This window comes from Alligator sinensis, unplaced genomic scaffold (genome assembly GCF_000455745.1).
Source record: "Alligator sinensis unplaced genomic scaffold, ASM45574v1 scaffold956_1, whole genome shotgun sequence".
NCBI lineage: Eukaryota > Metazoa > Chordata > Crocodylia > Alligatoridae > Alligator > Alligator sinensis.
This window is the reverse complement of record NW_005842496.1, coordinates 416352-435520: the sequence shown is the minus strand read 5'-3', so window position 1 is coordinate 435520 and position 19169 is coordinate 416352.

The window sequence follows — 19169 nt, the reverse complement described above, 5'->3', positions numbered from 1 at the left end:
CTCTAGATTTGGGCACCATCTTCCACTCCTGCGATGGCTGCGACTCCTGTGGGGGCTGTACCGTGGGCGACTGGGCCTGCAGAGAACAGAAATAGGCATCAATTTCATCCTCTGCCTCCCTGATCCCCCTCAGCCTACTCACCGCAGCCTGGAGCTCACCCACCTGCTCCTCCAGGGCACTAAGGAGTGCACAGGAGGGACAGGCCGGGAGACCACCAGGCCCCACCCCCGCCCAGGGCCCCGCCAAGCCCCCTCCGCAGACAGGGGGGAAAGGGGCCACCGACTCCACCACGAGCTCCGTCTGGGTGGAGGCCTCAGAAGAGCCCGTGGTAGGCGGCAGCCCCCGGGCAGGGCCTTGATTGTTGGTCCTTGGACCTTGATTTTAATAAAGATAAACAACAGTTTGTATAATGGGATGTAATTCTGGCATGCAAATTACATTTTTGTTACACAGGTACAGTCTGATTCTATTTCTGCCCCCCACACCATGAATGTGTAAACATGAATACAGAGTCTCAGCATGCATGTCAGCTTTTCACTGGCCAAACTGATAGATATACATATACTTACTTGAGTATAAATATCATAAAGTGGAGAAGGAGGAAGGCCGGGGATTAGCCCCAATAGCTGACTGGTTCAAATACTTACCCAGAAAGCCAGAATCACATCTTGTAGACTCCCCTCATCTAGAAGAGATTTCAACCTGCATTGCACCATGACCTGGCTAGGCACTACCCAGTGCTCTCTCCAACCCTGCTTTTGGAACTGAGCCATTGGCCTTTGCATTTAATATTCATGGGCTAAAATGGATGGAGGACAGTGCAGTGGGTAAGATGCTATAGCACCAGAGGCAGGGGCCCAGGCTAGAATGCAGGGCCTGGTTTCTTTCAAAATAGTTTTCTTCTTCTTGGCCCCTTAACACTTTTTTCTTGGCTCTTTAGGGCACCATCTTCAAAAGGAATGATGGAGAGGGGCTGGATAACTGATCCTCTTATCATTCAGTTATTGGAGCTAAAACATGGGAAGGACCTCCTCCTTTTCTTCCTCCTTTCACCCCAGACATGGATTTCTAGGGGTTGTAAATGCATGTACACATCCAGAATGAGTACAAATATGTAACTGCCTAGCCAGTACATGGCTTAAGTAAGTACATATGTATCCAGTGCTTCCTGTGCATATTCAGTCTATGCACACATGTCTGTCTAAATTACTAGAGTAAAAGAAATGCAACACGTATGTAAGTGGCCAAAATGTCACTTACACAGCTAGAAAACTACCATGAAGATGATTAACGGGAAATAAAGTTCCACCCTTGGTGTTCAGAATTAGCCTATGGGAAATCATTAGAAAATGAAAATTGAAAAAATGGTGCATAAAACATATGCCCTTTGTGTTTTGTACCTTTTTAGTTGAAGGAATTTAATAGCTTTTTTTGTCCTGAAGATGCTGTTGTTGAGTTCTTCAATCTAGGTGTTCGTTGAAATGAAAAGGTTGCAGTAGCTAAATATAGCTGGCCCTGATATAAATCTGGTTGCAAGTAAGGGACTGCAAACCAGGTCTAGAAATGGTTTTGATCTAAGTTAACATAGATTGGGCTGGCCATTTTCAGACTGATCTAACTGTCCTGAACTTCTGTACATTTCCCAGGACTGGGAAAGCCTAGCCACTTGCCCATAGGGCTGCACTTGTCCTACCCTCTCTCCTAGCACCAGGCTACTTTTAGCACCACTCCAACAACCACTCACCGCATCCCCATGAACCAGCCACCTACCGCCTCCCACCCACCAAGCATGGCAAATAACTATATATGGGGGGTGCACCAGGATCTGGGAGAACAGTTGTTCACCAGGGCTCCCCAAGTGATAGCAAGGTCTAATGACCACAAACTTCTGGAAGGCTGATTTGGAATAGACATAAAGAAAAACTTCTTTATAGTCCAGGTGTGCAGGGCCTGGAACAGAATCCCCGCAGAGGTAGTGCAATCACCTACTCTGGACTCCTTCAAAAGGCATTTGGATACTTATCTTGCTGGGATCATTTGACCCCAGCAGACTTCCTACCTATGGCAGGGGGGCTGGATTTGCAAGGTCACTTCCAGCCCTAATGTCCCTTCCAGCCGTAATGTCTATGAAATCCCCCCAATCCCATGAGCCATTTCCCAATGCTGATTTTACTGGCGTTTGCCAGTGCTATGAACCCAGGAAGTAAGCCAGGGTGGGGGGAAGGGAAGGCAGGATAAGGGAGATGGTTTGCCAGTGGGGGAGAGGTTGCTCATCTGGGTGTGCAAACAGGGCTAGGGGCAAAAAATTGCCCCTGAGCCAGGGGAGTGGGGGAGAGAGCCTCCCCATCCCTCTGAGCCCCACACAGATCCTGCAAACCCTCTGATCCTACCAAGCCCTCCCAAACTCCAACAATCACCCTGCAGACCTCACTTGCTCCCCCAATCCTCCCACCTGCCCCGCTGATCCTTGCTGAAGACCCTGCCTGATTTCTCAATCTCCCCAGTCCTCCCACTGGGCTGCCCATCCTAATTTACCTTAGATTGGGTGGCCATTTTAATTTGATCTAACCTCCCCCATCCTCCCCAAATGTCTGTACATACCCACATTTTTAAACTAATAATGGGGGTGGGAGGCAATAATGGAAAATGACTTAAACATGCATGTTAATACTTTTTTTTGGTAATTATTAATTAGTGGAGTTCTTTTAGACATCAGTCTCCCTCAAGGAGCCAGTAAATCTAGAAGTCATCTTTTGACTGCACCTGTCTGAGAAACAGGGTGTTCTTCTAGTGGCATCTTGGATTAGTAGCAAATGTCTCTGTCTCTGTCTCTGTATTAATGCTGTTTCATTTTAATCAATTAGTGGAAAAATGTGGATTTTTGGTTTACTTTTTTTTTTTAACCTGAAAATTAGAGATTTTTAAAAAACAATCTGAGAACCAGGATTCCTGTTGATCACTCAAGTGAAGCCACCCCATTTCTATGAGACGCATCTCTCTCTCTCTCTCTCACTTACGTTATTTGAACTTTCAATCCAAGAAACATTGTTCTACCTCAGATTGCATGTGGCTACACAGTCATTTTAAAAAGTTACTCTACTGTGATTTGTATGTATATATATGCACACAGCCCTTAGTTTTGTAAAGAACAAAACTGTATAACAGTTAATAGAATATTTTAATAGTATATAGATATTACACTTTTTAATGAAGGAATTTGTGTTTATGATGTTTAATGTATTTCTGGCATTTGTGTAATAAACACTTGTAAAGCTGTTCATATTTCCAAAATAAACCAAATGGCACATTCATATTGCATGTTTGGCAAGAATAGAAATAAATGTTCAGACAGTAGCAAGATATTTACACAGATATAATCCACAATGCTGCTGATGTATCAAAATTGTTATTGTACAAATAATGTTTTAGGTGTGTCATTTAAATCAGACTACCGCTACCTTGCAACTGTCTCCCTTATGCCTTATCTTTTCCACACCCTCACATGCAATGTACAGTGATATTCTGCCAAAGCTGACACAAAGAATAAGGCTGTTTAATGACTATCACCAAGATAAGAGCTAAAGCAAATCAAATTGATTGTAAAGAAGCTCATCCCTCATATCTGACTACATTTTCTACTTTAAGCTTTAATAAGCTGATTAGTTAGTACATGTGATAAACGATGTTTTCTGCCCTTTTTATACAGAAATGATATTCTGTTACAAGTGACATGATTTTATGAGCTGTAGTTTCAATAGAATGGCACCTGCCAAAGAAAATGCTTCCAATTCTCCCCTTCTCATCTTCTCCCCTCCCCTGCCCTCCTGCACACACAACACAGCTGTCCTTCCCATGTATTCAAAGGTGAGTGGATGGAGAGTCAATTTTTTTGTCCAAGACTATTCAGTGACACTTTCATGTATGGAAGGCAGGTGACCTCAAGATCGAAGCCTTTATGTTGGAACTTTATATCACTCAGAAATAGAAAATATGCTGTTTTGTTTCCCTTTGGTATTGTTTAAGCAATGCCATTTATAGGTTTATATACTTATGCTCTCCAGCCTTTCTGTACCCAGGCAGAAACCTACTGTGAAGACTTTTATAAGAGTAAGAACAGAGGAGCCTTGTTATCTAAGTGCATGAATGCGTTTGTTGTATTAAAATATTGTGTGCTATTTTGTTAGAACTCCATGCAGATGGCAACATCTCAATTATGATAATAGTGGAGGAGGAAAAGAAAAGTATAATATGGGCCATGAGTGCAGTTAGGAAGCTACTTGTATTTCTAAACTCCATCAGCCAGTCAGTATCTTGTCATCCCCTGCCCTCTACTCCCCCAATCAACCAGGATGGTGATGACTAGAGTGCCCAGTTTTGTGGCTACAAAGCCTTACACCATGTCTTTCTCAACATACTGCATGTATAGGGTTTTTTTAAAAAACACTGCTTCAATTTAGGGCCCTTTAAACCCCCGTGTCCTGTATATACCCACTTACCTACCTCACCGGCAGTGGGGAGGGGAGGGAGAGCTGCTGGCAGGTGGAGCAGTCCCTGGGATGCGGGGGCACCTGGTGCTTCCCTCCATGGCAGTGGTGGCCCCCACCCCCCCTGCCATGAGGCGGTACCCACCTAGGGGCACCCAGCTTGGTCAGTCCCAGGGGGCACCGCAGCCATGGAGGGGAAGCACTGGGCCCCCGCACAGCTCAGGCAGGCAGGCTCCGGGGAGGAAAAAAAGGGAACTTGGGCAGATCCTGTCTTACTGGGCTGCTGCCAGGGTGCCTGCACAGCTCCTGAGCTGCACGGAGCCTGGTACTTCGCTCCAGGGCTGTAGGGCAGCAAACTAAAACTCCTCAGAGGAGTTTTAGTCTGCTGTGGCCCAAGCCATTTAAGGCGTATTACGCCACTGAATTTGCTACAGCAGCTGGAATTACTGTGCAATATGCCACTGACATGTGCAAACACCAACACCATTAAAGCAGTGCAAAAGCACTTAACCTGCTTTAAAATGTCGTGCACACAAGCCCCTCATTTTATCTACACATGGCCAATATGCTTAACTCTCGCATGTTAGAGAAATCCTCAGTAGGCCAGATCACATTAATTTTTGCTCTTTTATATCAAAGCAGTACAAAAGGGAGTCAAATGGACTAACAAAACTGATTTTTAAGATATTCAGCCAAAATATTTCCTGTCCCTTTCCAATATATATATACACACATACATAATACACACATGTGCATGCACACACATGCACACATTTATATACACACAATTTTTATTAGAGCCATGTTTTTGACAGGTGACACAGAAAGGACATTAGTTCAAATCAGAAATGAAAAATAATATTGTAGATTCCTTCCTTCATATGTGTCTGCACTAGAAATGCACTACATAACATGAATATGGATGCAAAAATTATCTGAGAGGCCCTTGAGAGAGAATTTAAATACCAAAATATTATTAGTGAGAGCAGATGTTATTTGATAGAACTGTGAAGGGCAGACTGCATCTTATTTTTTAGATTATGAATATACTTCAAATGTATTTGGAACTACATGAAAAAGATTAATCTAGAAGTATGCATTTGTTAATTCTTCCTGCATCTGAATAAATGTTTTCTTTATATCTGGCATCCAAAATCTGCTACTCCCAGGATCAAGGGTCTGGAGTTTTGTCTCCCCCTCCCCCTCCACCTTTCTTTGGAAAAGAAGGGTACTGATGCCAAGCCATCTGAACTAGGTTGCCTTCCAAATTCATGTTAAATGATATTACACAAGATATTGAAGGCATGTTGTAATTGACCTTTCTTCTTTCAGTTACAGCTTAGATCAGGGTGACAGAAACATCTTCTCTCCTTGGCTAAATGAGGCTCTTGATGCAAGTAGAGAAGCGCAATGACATTCTGCATTGATGCTGGTTGTGCAGTCACTGGCTGAGCAGTTTTTTTGATTAACCCTCTCCTCCCAGCTTGAAAAGAGAATCAGAGTCTATATATTTATTTAATAGTTGATATATTTTTGGATACATCAAATTTGACCTACAATTGAGAAAACAGTATAAAATTAAAATGATCATGAAGAGTCCCTTACATTTCTAAATTAATTGTCTTTCATTATTTTTAGGGGCTTCTGTGTTCACTTTGTATTTGAAATCAAGCTGGAACCAGCAGGAAGGTTCCTGAGGAAACAGAATAGCAATTTTCATAGATGAGCTTCCGTAGAATTTAAATAATGAATTATTTCTGTGCAATTGGGAGAGAAAGCAATGTTATGAATTGTACCAATCATCTTGTTGGTCAGATAAGTCAAAGTAATAGAAGTCGGTATGAAAACCTTACATCAGTGAAAGTGGGAATTTTTTTTGTTCCATCCCCTCCCACTCCCACAGAGCTCCTTCTATGTGGAGGAGATCCTTGGGAGTGGCCAGAGGGTAGAAGTGCAACAGAAATGAAATCCCACGATTGCTTACATACAAGGCTTGTTGACTTCAAGAAGGATTCCCTTTACTCACTGAAGCAGAAGGTACGATTTGGTCCTGTCTATTAAATCCCATTCTCATATATAGTGGTATACTCATTTATACTGGTACAAATCTAGAGAAACTCTACCAGTGTTAGTGCAAGTAGAACGGGAAGAATAGATCAAGATCCTGGGCTCCCTATGAACTGACAGGTAGAAAGGGTGTGAGAAAAGATTCTGTTCCCTGATCCCAAAAATTGTGCCTCTTGCCATTGCACCTTTAAAGGAATGTGTGCCAGAGGTCTGGGTGATTGTTACACAGTTCCTTAATGATCATATCCTGCAGTCATCCCTCAAAACTTACTTAGGTGAAGTGACTGTTTGGTCTTCTTTTCTCACCCAAATAAATGGCATATTAAGGTCTCACTGACTTCAAGGAGTTGGGAATATGGAAAAGCAGAACCAGAATAGGACTCATTCATTATATTTGTGGGAACTGCAGTTGAGTGAGGATTAGGTGAGGACTGCAGAAACTGGTATTATAAATAAAAGGCTAATCATCAATAGCATCCAGCATCAATAGCAACTGAAAAGTAATTGCTGATCTCCATAGCTGAATAATCTCAACAAGTGCTGATAGTGCTGATCACAAAAAGCAAATGCTAATGTAATCTAGAGATGCACAGATAGACACATAGTGCATGCAAAATATTTCATTTGCATGTTAATATTTAGCGATTTGGCTTATTCTGAACTGCAATACTGGGTACTTGACTTTAAACAAGTAAACACAGGAAATAAGCCCCACACAGTATATACCAGTTTACATTTCATTTTCTTCAGGTGGTTTTAAATTTGAGCTTTGCAGTTTGAATGCCTTCTTACATTGATATAAAGCAGGCATAAGTTTACTGAAGGCAGAAATGACATGACATATATGAGAAAACAATTCAGTCCAATGTTTGATTACTGTTTTGCAAACATAACAACACATGTAAAAAAAATAATACAAGATTTTGCTTTGGTTTTTCCTTCAGTAACCTATAGTTTTCTTTTTTTGCAAAACAATTTCTGTCTGATGGAGTTCAACCCTGAGTTCAACTTCATGCTGTGCTTCCTAGTACAATTTCAGCCCTGCAGGCACTTTTGGAAAGGAGCCCAGTCAGTTTTAAGGATAGTACATTGTAAAAAAAAGCAGTTTGCCATCACATTATATGAAATTCAGGTATTGCTAACCTTCACAAAAATGCAGCACTTACACAATAGTCTTTATTTATCTTTCCGATTTAGTTACTGTGTAACCATAGCTATATGAATCCTCACCTGAGATGAAACTGGGCTTCTGATACATAAAAGCATATCTTATTTGTCAAAACGTAAATTCCTCCTTCTTCACAGAAACTCTTGAAGTTCTAGATTTGACTGTAAACTGCCTTTCAGATAAACCTGCCCTTAAAAATAAGTATATCTACTACAAATATTCCCTTTATTTTACCAATTGTTTCAGGAGGGTTCAGAGTCTTCGGTTTTAAATTAAAATTGACTCCTTCCCTGACAACAGTCTAAAATGCCAAAGGTGACTATTTTTCAGGGACAGTTTGTCCTTTTTCTGCCTTAAGGACTGTCTCATTTATAAATTATATCACATAGGTCTTAAAGATAAAAAATGCCAATGTGTATCTTCTTGGGTACTTTGACATGTCACCCTACCTATGGTGATGTAGCGACATGCTACGTTGCTGGACAGCTCATTACAGTGACATAGCAATCACATGGGTCTAAAGCAGAAACATCACCATAGTGGCATGCTGCCCTGGTACAGTGCGCCGCTATGTCACCACATGGTGGTGAAAACTAACTGTGCACCACACACACGGTGCAGTAACCACCCTTTAGTACTTCCAAAAGGAAGTACTAAAGCATGGTGCTATCACAACGTCACCATACAGCGACGTGTAGATGTGCCCATTGTTAAATTCCAGCAATGTCCCAATGTGAAAGATTGAAATCCTTTATTAATTCCAAAAGGAAGTACTAAATCATGGCGCCATAACAGCGTCACCATAGCGGCACATGTAGATGCGCCAATTATAGCTTACCTACTTCTTCTGCAACCCTTTCTGTGTTCCACAGATGTTAAAGGTTCTCTTCCCTTTTGGGCAGTCAAATTCATTAACATGTTTAAGTAAAGCTAAAATAATTGTTATAATTTGTACTAGGATTGGACTGTGATTGCTTGCATCTTCCAACTATGCAAGTTGGTCCAATAAAGGGTATTACTCTCATATCACTAATCTTGCTTTTCTCACATACAGAGACCATCATAACTTCAACAACAACCGTACTAATTCTATAGCTAATTGTGGCCATTTGATTCTGCCCTCTGTGCCTGTCACAGCATAAGTAGAGGGAATAAATAATGTTCCCTGATTTTTCTGCCAATCCCTGTATTTTGTTAGAAAAGAGTTTCCCATGGATAAAGATTAGTGGAGAAAGCTTTCCCCCCAGACCATCCAAGTATTACCAGCTGGCTTAAACACAGGTGGCACCATCTTCACATTTGTTTCTTTTCTTTGAATGCAAAATCATTCACTCAACAGAATAAAAGACAGCAATCACACAGCTGATTTAATGTCTGAGGGCTAATAATCGTTCCTTAGCAAATTCAAGAATCATGGGCTCATAAGCAGGGATCCTGAACTTTTCTCTGATAAAAAAGAATCCCCAATTTTTGGTTTAAAAAAATAACCCAAAATCCACATTTTTCCATGATTAAAATGAAACAACACAAATAAATAAATAAATATATAGTGATGCTTCATTTTAATCATAGACAAAATGTGGATTTTGAGTTACTTTTTTAAACCAAACATTAGGGATTTTTTTAATGAGAAAATCAGGATCCCCAACTCATAAGGAAGTAGAGTCCTATGCTCTACTGCCTCTCAGGGCAGAATCATCGCTGACTGCACCATTCCAGCTAAGTGTCTCGGGCCAGTGGCTAGGCTTTCCCAGTCCTGGGACTGCACTGGGAAATGTACAGAAGTTCAGGAGAAATGTAACCTGCTCTTGAAAATGTCTAGGGATGGAGATTCCATAGCTTCTCTCAGTAGCCATTTGTTCCAATGCCTGACCACCCTCGTAGTCAAAAAGTTCTTCCTTATCTCCAATCAAAATTTCCTTTCCTACAGTTTGAGGCCATTGCTCCTAGCTCTGTCCCCTACAGAATGGTGCTTATCTTTGAAATGTTTTACCCATGTCCTACCAGGGTATTTTTTGAATGGTCAGGGGAGGTAAAACACTTTACCTTCATTCCTCCAGCATGCCAGGATGCTCTTCTATTTAGGAGTGCCTCAAGTAGCACCTTGTCATGGGTATTTAAATTAATGCAGTTCACTGGAGCTAGAGGGGTAGACACAAAGAACTGCTAAGAAAGCATGGCCAGGTACTGCCTAATAGGGATGTGTGAAGTGTGTCCTATTCAATTCAGATTCAGATTCGGCCTGAATTAGGGACAGTGATTCGATTTGTTGATTCGGATTACTGTCCCTGATTCAATTCAGCTGAATCTGAATCTGAAGATTTGATGCTGATTCAGAGAATCAGCTCTAAATGTTTTTTCTACATACCTCAGGGTACCAGTGTGGCTTGTGAATGCTGTGATACTGGGGCAGATGGAGCGTCCCGCAGGGGCGTGGGGGGCCCTTCATGTGCTCGGCAGCAAACCCAGAAGTGGACCAGAAGTATTTCAGAAGTACTTCTAGTCCACTTCCAGGTCTGCCGGAAAGCGTGCACCCAACTCGACAATTAGCTGTGGGGGCACTCCAGGTGCCCCCACAGATCCAGGAGGTACCAGTCACTGAGCTAACAGGGTGTGGGAGTATGGGGCAGTACACACCACAGCAGACCTGGAAGTAGACTGGAAGTGCTTCTGGTCCACTTCCAGGTCTGCTGCCGAGCATACTAGGGAGTCCCCCATGCTCCTGTTGGACACTGCATGCATCCTAGCATCACAGCACTCATAAGCCCCTGCTACCTAGAGGTACGTAGAAAAAACATTTAAAGCTGTGTCTATGTCCAAATCACCGAATCTTTCCAAATCTCTCTGAATCGATTTGGAGGGTTTCAATTTGGTTCAAAGAGATTAAAGTGTCCTCTGATTCAATTCAGATTCAGAGATTCAGCTACCAAATAGGGCCGAATCTTTGCCAAATCGAATCAGGGACCAAAGCTTCGCACGGCCCTACTGCCTAGGCAGACAGCATGCACCTATTATGTTGTTCTCAAAAGATTAAGGAGTTAAGCTTATAGAACAATAAAATTTGTTTATTCAGAGAGCAGTACCCTGCCTACAGTTCTGCTGTTTCCTCCTGCAAACCCCGGGCCAATGGAATAACTTGTACATAACACTCGTAAAGGTATCCACACACCTACCAAAGCCATGCTTAACTCTTATGTGGAACTTGTCTGTCATGCAAATTTTCCTTTGCAAAGTAAAATCATATCTCAGATTGGGAAATGGGCAGAGTCTCTTCCTAACACCATACAGCAAGGTAGGAGCAGAGCTGGAGTCAGAACTCAGCTCTCCTGATGAATCATAGCATGAGCTAGATGCCACAGTTCCTTGCCTGTGTGAGTACTATCACCACATGAACAATATCAAGGATGGCATAGAGGCCTTGTTCATTCCACCCAGACCACAGCTTAGACATGGGTGGAGGTTTGCCCTGCTTCTGCCTCTGCTCTATCTACTGTGTGGATAATTCAGGACTTTATTCTCTAGGGCATATTTAACCAGAACTAAATCAAACAGACAAAAAGCATTTCCCTTGCATTTTCTCCCTTTACCAACCTCTGCTCCTCCTCCAAGCTACATGCCATCCCCCAACCCCCCACAACCTCAGAGGAGCAATGGAGTCTTGGCTCTTTCTCTTTGAATACAAATCATTCTTTCTCTTGCCTCTAGTGGCAAGTAACACCTGTGCAGGTCTGAGACAGCATTAAGCCTTAACCTGCAACTCCTCTGAAACTGTTCTCACTTCATGATGACATAAAGGAAACCTATAACAACACCCTCAGCTTCTCTAAGTGATCCCTAGAGTAGCAAGATATTTTCAGGCCATGGCAGCATGTAGGCTGCAGGCAGTTGGGTGGGGGGTGGTAGGCAAGAGTAAAGCACAGACTGTTTTAACAGACTTTTGAGCTAGCCCCACTAAAACTATTTATGAAAATAATCCTTTTTTGCCATTTCTCCTAATTGTCCAGGCCCTGTGTATAAGGGAGAAGGATTCTAGATTGGGGGTAAACATTAGTTAGAGGGAGGAGATAGCTTCTTACTAGGGAAATGGAGTGAATTACCATGTCTATATGAATGAAAGGGTATGGGTTTTTGTCTGAAAGAATCACAGCTAAACTTTTAGTTACTATGGTGATGGGTGATTTAGAAAAACATACAGAGAACCAGGTAATAGGCCCCCCTTTGTTAGAAGTTTATTCTTATTAATTAAATGCTTCTACATCTTGACTATCAAATAAATTTTATATTTTTAAAGGAGACAGAAGAAAAGGAAGTATTTGACAATTAAGTCACCTGAAATGACTATCATCCAACTCATACATTTTCATGAATCTTCAAATTATGAGTAAGCAGCTCTACAACTGGTAAATTTCCCTACTTTATATTCATATTTTGCAATTTTGTAAGTCTACTCTGGAATAACTTATAAGTGAGATGGCAAATGAGGTATAGGAGTCATGCATAATAATTTGTTTAGTAAAACTATGTATCTATGCATGTAATTCCCATGAACCAATGTGTGTGTGTGTGTGTCTGTATTTCTGACATATCTGGTTTCCTTTGTGCTGTGTCATCAGCTCAGTTTTCCTGCAGTTTGAATGCTATCTTTGGAACAATCTATGGTATACTGCAAGCACGATTTCATGTCTAATGTTTACTACCAATTCATCTATTTTAAAGTAGCATTTAAAATATTAAAATGATCAAGCTGACTTGCTTGGAGCACTGGCGGGGAGGAGAGGGAGGAGGGGAACAGGCTCCACTGAAATTAAAAAAAAAGGATCAGGCCACTGCTTCCGCATCCAGCAACCACCTGCTGCAGGCAGAAGTGGCACGGAATTCGATCCTTTTTTCTGCAGAGCCTGCCCACCTCTCCCGTGACCAGGCAGCATCCTGACAGCTGCAATGCATCATTTCAAACTCATCTAAAACCCCCCAAACTGGTGCACATGTAATGTGTGCTGCCATTAAGCCACACAAATTACATTTTCCTCATGTGTACATTGAGATGACCGCCACATATACAAACACCCCAAGAAACTATAATGCAAGCATTTGTGTTCAGTAGGGAACCTGGTTTTCTCTGATAAAAAAAAATAAATCCCCAATTTGGGGGTTAAAAAGAGTAACCCAAAAACCACATTTTTTCCATGACCAAAATGAAACACCACTATATCTTTGTATTAGTGGCATTTCATTTTAATCACAGAAAAATGTGGATTTAGGGTTCTTTTTTTAACCCAAAAAGTGGGGATTTTTATTTATCAGAGAAAACCAGGATCCCTCATGTTCAGTCTTCTCTCTGTCTTCTCTCTTTTAAAATAAATCTATCTCTGATAAGGGTTTAGATACAACAAATTGTATCTAAACCCTTATCAGAGATAGATTTATTTTAGAGGAGGATGATGATGATAATAATAATAATAATAAAGCTGTCATAGTTAATTGAAGAGATTATCTAGTATTTCCAAAAAAATAATGACCCTGCTTTCTGGCCTGTAGTGAATGACCATTTAAGTGAGATATTCTTATAACTAGTTATGACTCAGAAGAGGGAACATAGATTCTGCTCCAATTCAGAAATCTCAGGGTCAGTGAGAACCAGGTAGGTAGAACATTTCACTTAACAATGAAATGAAAGACCCTTACCATGGACTTCCTACTGCAGACCAGATCCTCTGAGAGTGGAAATATGTTGATTTATGCACCATCAATATGGAAATTAAAATGCTACTATGCTTAAATTGTAAGCATTGGGCTTCCCAGCTGGGATCCACTGCCCTGAATTAGACAGCTGAAATCCCTATACAATGAATGGGAAGAGTTAGGTGCCTAAGAATGACATTGATAACCGGCAGCAGCAACCAATAGGAAGTGCTCAAAATAGCTAGCATGTCTTAAATCCCACCCGCGTCCTGGACTTTAGTTCCTCCCTGCATGCCTATGTTAATCATCAGGGATCCTGGTTTTCTCTGATAAAAAAAAATCCCCAATTTTCAGGATAATTAAGTAACCCAAAATCTCCATTTTTCCATGATCAAAATGAAACACTACTGTTATATACCTAGGTATTAGTGGGATTTCATTTTAATCATGGAAAAATGTGGATTTTGGGTTACTTTTTCTAACCCAAAAATTGGGATTTTTTTTTTTTATCAAAGAAAACCAGGATCTCTGTTAATCAAGATACATAGCTTTAATTTCTCTCCTGAAATAAGGTGCCTAAAATTGTCCTTTTTTGGTTAGGGACATGGTCATTCCTTTCTTTTAAAAGATTTCTAAAGGTGGAAGAGTTGTCACTCCCTAATTTTTTCATATTATACTAGTGAGTACAGCAGTTGCTCAGGAAGCATACAGCCCACATGGATTCAGGATTCCCATTTTCTAGCTTTAAGCTAATAGTTGTTTTGGGCCAAAGACAATCCTTTTTGTTGAAGCTGAGTTACTGGCAGCAAAGAGTGAAAGACTGATGTGGTGGAAGGGAAAGGAAAAGAGTGTAACCCTGTAAGTGACTCACATGGGAGACAGGAATCTAGCATTCTCATTTGTGCTCTCAGGATTGTATATACACACACACACGTATGCCACACCCACATATATTTATGCTAATAAGGTCCGTTCATGCTGTTATGGCAACAACATTGCAGAAGTTTTATATGTGTTAAGAACAATTTTTGCATCATCCTCTCTTCTTAGCTTGAATTCTTTTCTTGCATCTCTGGGCTTCAATCACATTTTTAATATAACCTAAGCATAGAGTGCCACATTCTCAGCTATCCTATACTGGTCTCAAAGGAGCTATGCCAGTTCATACCCACCAAGAACCTGGCTTAAAAGCATTTATAAATGAGGTTAACACAGGGCTGTGCAACTGGTAACCCATGTGGCCTGTAAGAGGTTAAACTGCAGACCCTGGATTCTCACCTGACTGCTGCTTCCTCCCCGCATTGCAACAGCTGGAGTGGGGGATGTAATGGGAAGTGGGGAGAGGAAAAAAGCAAGGTCTCAAGTTTCAGCAGGGAAAGTTTAGGTTAGAGATTAGGAAGAATTTTCTCACTTGGAGGGTAGTAAAACACTAGAACAGGTTACCCAGAGAAGTGGTGGAAGCTCCATCCTGGGAGGTTTTCAAAACCTGGCTGGACAAAACTTTGGCGGAGATGATCTATATGGGGATGGTCCTGCTTCGAGCAGGGGGTTGGAGTACATGACCTCCTGAGGACCCTTCCTAACTTTCTATAATTCTATTATTCTATGGGTGCAGCAGCTGCAACAGCATCCAGAGGCACCATGCATCTGCTGTTTTCTGCCTACCAGGGGGCAGGGCAAGGTGCTAGCTCAGGGACTTACGAGTAAGTCTAGGGCCACATCAAGGAGCCTGGGAGGGGTGTGGGATCCTGCAAGGGTGGAGATCACATCCACTTGTTAGAAACCTGTCAGGATCACTTAATAAAATATCTTTCTAATTAGTTACATCAAGATACTAAAGAAATTTGACAGCATTTTAAAATATGTGTTTGAAAAAATATATGAGGAGGATTTTGTATTAGCAAGAATTTAGAGATGTCTCTTGTCATGAGATCACATTCATATTTTATGCCAACTTTAATGGGAATACTATGTAAAGGTTAAGAGCAGAATGGGTTTTTTTGTTATTTGGGACTATGTTTGCAAATATTTGTGTGACAGTGCAAAATAAGTGATAGTCTGAGTGATTTTAAGTGAAAAAGCCGTTGCAAATTATATACACCAGTGTATGTTTTGAGGGAACTGCTGCATATATTGTGCTTGCAATTTAGGTGGAAAATTCTGAAAACATTGCCCTTGAAGCACAGCTTTCAAAATGACTTAAAGGCTAATAGATACATTTTTGCATAAAAAGTGCCTAAGAGAAATAGCAAAGTTGCACAACAGGAAAATAAGCAGCTACAAAGTAAGAAGAACATTAAAACTGACAACAGTAATGGGCTAGAAAAATGCCTATAAATTTCTAAAAATCTGCATTTGCTGGAAAATTTGCCTAATGACGTGTACATTTAAACAATCAATGTATCAGCAGGTCAACATAATGTAGGAGTCAAATCTACAAGGAATGTGTATATTCCTATTAAACTGGAGAATTAGGGATCTGTACTGCAGTGCAGCTTCTACTTTTTATTAGTTCATATTGTTGCCCTGGGACCAAATATGTAAAGGCAGTATTAGTATGTCGGTGTGGAAAAACAGTATGAAGATTAGTGTTTTTCTGGGTATAGATATTACCTTAACTTAGATTTCCTTGTCTTATATTAGAGCAACCTTAGTTCAAGTTAATGATTTTTCTTTTTGTGTATGAGAATTTCCTAATCATTTAATATAGACCCAAGGCCCATTTTAAAGTTATTAAAACTCAGCAGCTGGCTGACTTGGAGCACATGCTCCAGAAGCCTGCACTATAGGATCTAAATCCCCTCGTGTAGTTGTGCTGCACTAATGAAAACAGTGACTTTGTACTAGTTTCAAATAGGCCTTGCCTTTAGTTTAGGGGTTTGCACTGGAGCAGTCATGTCAATACAGGTACATCAGGAGCTAAAACTCTAAAATAGATGAGAGGTAAAATTTTCAAAATGTGGCTGAGATTCTTAAATGCTACATTCATTTATGAACATGGGATTTGGGATCGCAGATCATTTAGCCCTTTTGAAAATTTCAACCAAGGTCTAAATGATAGATGCAACACGAAATTTTGAACCAATGTCTAAATGATAGATGCAACACAAGACCTCTCTGAAAAGGGACTATACTAAAAGAATGTTGGAATATAACATTCTCTATATATACAGAATATAACATTCTCAGTACAATATAAGAAGATATAAAGAAGGCATTCTAGCAAAAATAGGTCTTAAGGAAGGCTTTGATGAAGGAAGGCAAGAGGTTGTCACAGACAAAACTGGATACTGTTCTGGTAGAACAAAATGACATGCAACTTTTATTAGTGCTTTTATTTTGTAACTTTATTTTCTTCACTTCCACACTGCCCCCCAAGTTCACCACAGGAGATGCATTTAAAACTGTGCAGTTGTTTCTCCTCTCTAAGGTAGATGGCCATTAGCATGCCATTAGCCATTATGGCTAATGGCCATAGGTATAGCCATTAGCATGCACCAAATTCTTAACAAAAACCACTCTGCATTTAAACACAGGAAAATTCCCTCTCTCTAGGCCAAGCTCTGACAACATTTGGAACTGTGTGTTCATTCCCAAGGAAAGAATTTGAGCCTATGATGACAGATGTATAAAGGCTAAGTAAAAATGTACAGCTTAATAAGTTTTTTTATTAAATGTCAAATATAAATGTGTCTAAAATGGAGGCATGCTCTTTTGCATATCATAATGAAAAAAAGAGGAGAGTAATGTATTGCTCTGGTAATTTTCATTAGCAGCTGAGTTTACAGTTGACAATTATTAAATGCAGCTTTAAGCAGCTAGATGAATTTCTAATGCAGAATTTGAGCATTATGATTATATTTATTGCAATCATAATTTTGTGTCTAATAGCTTAATCATGTCCTCTTCTCAAAGTGGAAAGCCTGACTTTAATCTAAAAATAATTCCAAGTATTTTTGCTATTAATAGCAATAATATCCACCAAGTCCATCATTAAAGTAATGAATAATAACTTTGCCTTAGGGCAGTTAACATATATGGACAGTTAACTGCTTTCCCTTTGTTTAGGTAACTATTTATTTATTCACTAGGCACATCTACACATGCATTTACACCACCTTAAATTTACTGTGCAGTAAATTACTGCACAGTAAATGGGAATAAGCCAGTGTCTACACATGCAGGCAACCTGGGATTAGATTTAGTCCCAAATCAGAGCAGCCTTTCAAGTGTTCCTGTGCCCACTAGGGGTAGCTCTAGCCTCTGGCCACATGGCTGCCAGTAGGGTTGTGTGAAATGCCTGCATTTTGTTTTGGATTTGGCATTTCGGAGGGACAGTGTTTAGTTTCAGAGTTTCGTAGGGCTGTCCAAAATGGCTGTATTGTTTCATTTCAGATTCAGCATATTGGAGGGACAGTGATTCATTTCAGTATTTCGAATCACTGTCCCATTTTGTTTCAGCCAAAACTGTTTCATAGCTGTTTCAGAATTTCAGTGGTGTTTCAGCCATAGGCTATAATGGGGAATGACAAAACTGCCTGTAACTTTGTCCTTTTGTGCCTGATTCAGAAGAAACTTACAAGGATGGTAGTCCCTGCTGAAGCCATGAATCAAGGAAATAGGTGCAGGGGTTTTTGTGAAACTACACCACAAACTGTTCAAAGCAAACACGTATCATTTGCCAGCAGCAGCAGCCTGCTGTCATCCTGCACGGAGATACAGGGGCCCTCTCCCCGCAGGAGGAGTCTGGTATAGCCTTGCAGCCCTCCCATGGGGCACGGGCCCCCAGATCTGCATGTGGAAGGACAGCAGGCTGCCACTGCCGGCAAATGATACGCATTTGCTTTGAACAGTTGAGGTGCAGTTTCACAAAACCCCCTGCACCTATTTCCTTGATTCATGGTCTCAGCAGGGGCTACCATCTCTGCAAGTTTCACCTGAATCAGGCACAAAAGGACAAAGTTATAGGCAGTTTTGTGATAGGCAGCATTAGGTTCCTCCTGGCACTCGGCGTGAGCTGCGCTGGGCAGACTCAGGTGCTGGCGCTGGCCCCAGCTGGCTGCAGCAACATGCCATCATCTGTATACTCTGCAGTCAGTGAGTGCGGAGTTTAAAAAAAAAAAAATTGCCCCGCACTCACCAGCTCTGTCAGTGGCAATTGGGGTCTCTGAGGGCTCATGGCAGTGGGGAGCAGTGGGGATCGCCCCCCTTCCTGGCACCAGTATGGCAGTTGCACCATTGCACGGGTTTGGCACGCCTCAGCAGGGGATCACGCACTGCCTGGGAGCTGGGGCAGCTCCAGCAGTCAGCCGGAGCAGCTCCAGCAGTCAGCCGGAGCTCCCAATTCAATCCCCAGCTCTCTGATCATTCCCCCAGCTCTTTCTGGGGGGCACAGGCCCCTGGATCTATGCAGGGTTTCAGCAGGCTGCTGCTGCCAGCTCCAGAAATGGCCCAGAGCCACTGCCATCACCAGCTGGCAGCAGCAGCCTGTTGTCATCCCACATCATCCAGGGGCCCACACACCCCAGGAAGAGCTGGGCGAAGTGATCAGAGAGCTGGGGGAAAGATCAGGGAGCTGGGGAATTGAACTAAGAACTGGGAAAATGTTCAGGGACCTGAACATTCCCCAGCTCCCTGTTCAATTCCTCAGCTCCCAGTTAGATTCCTTAGCACAGGGGTTGGAAGGGACCTCAGGGACAGATCATTGTCACTGGCCAGCTACAGATGTTAATATCAGAGCAGTCCTCTGCCCCCCACCCCTTTCCCT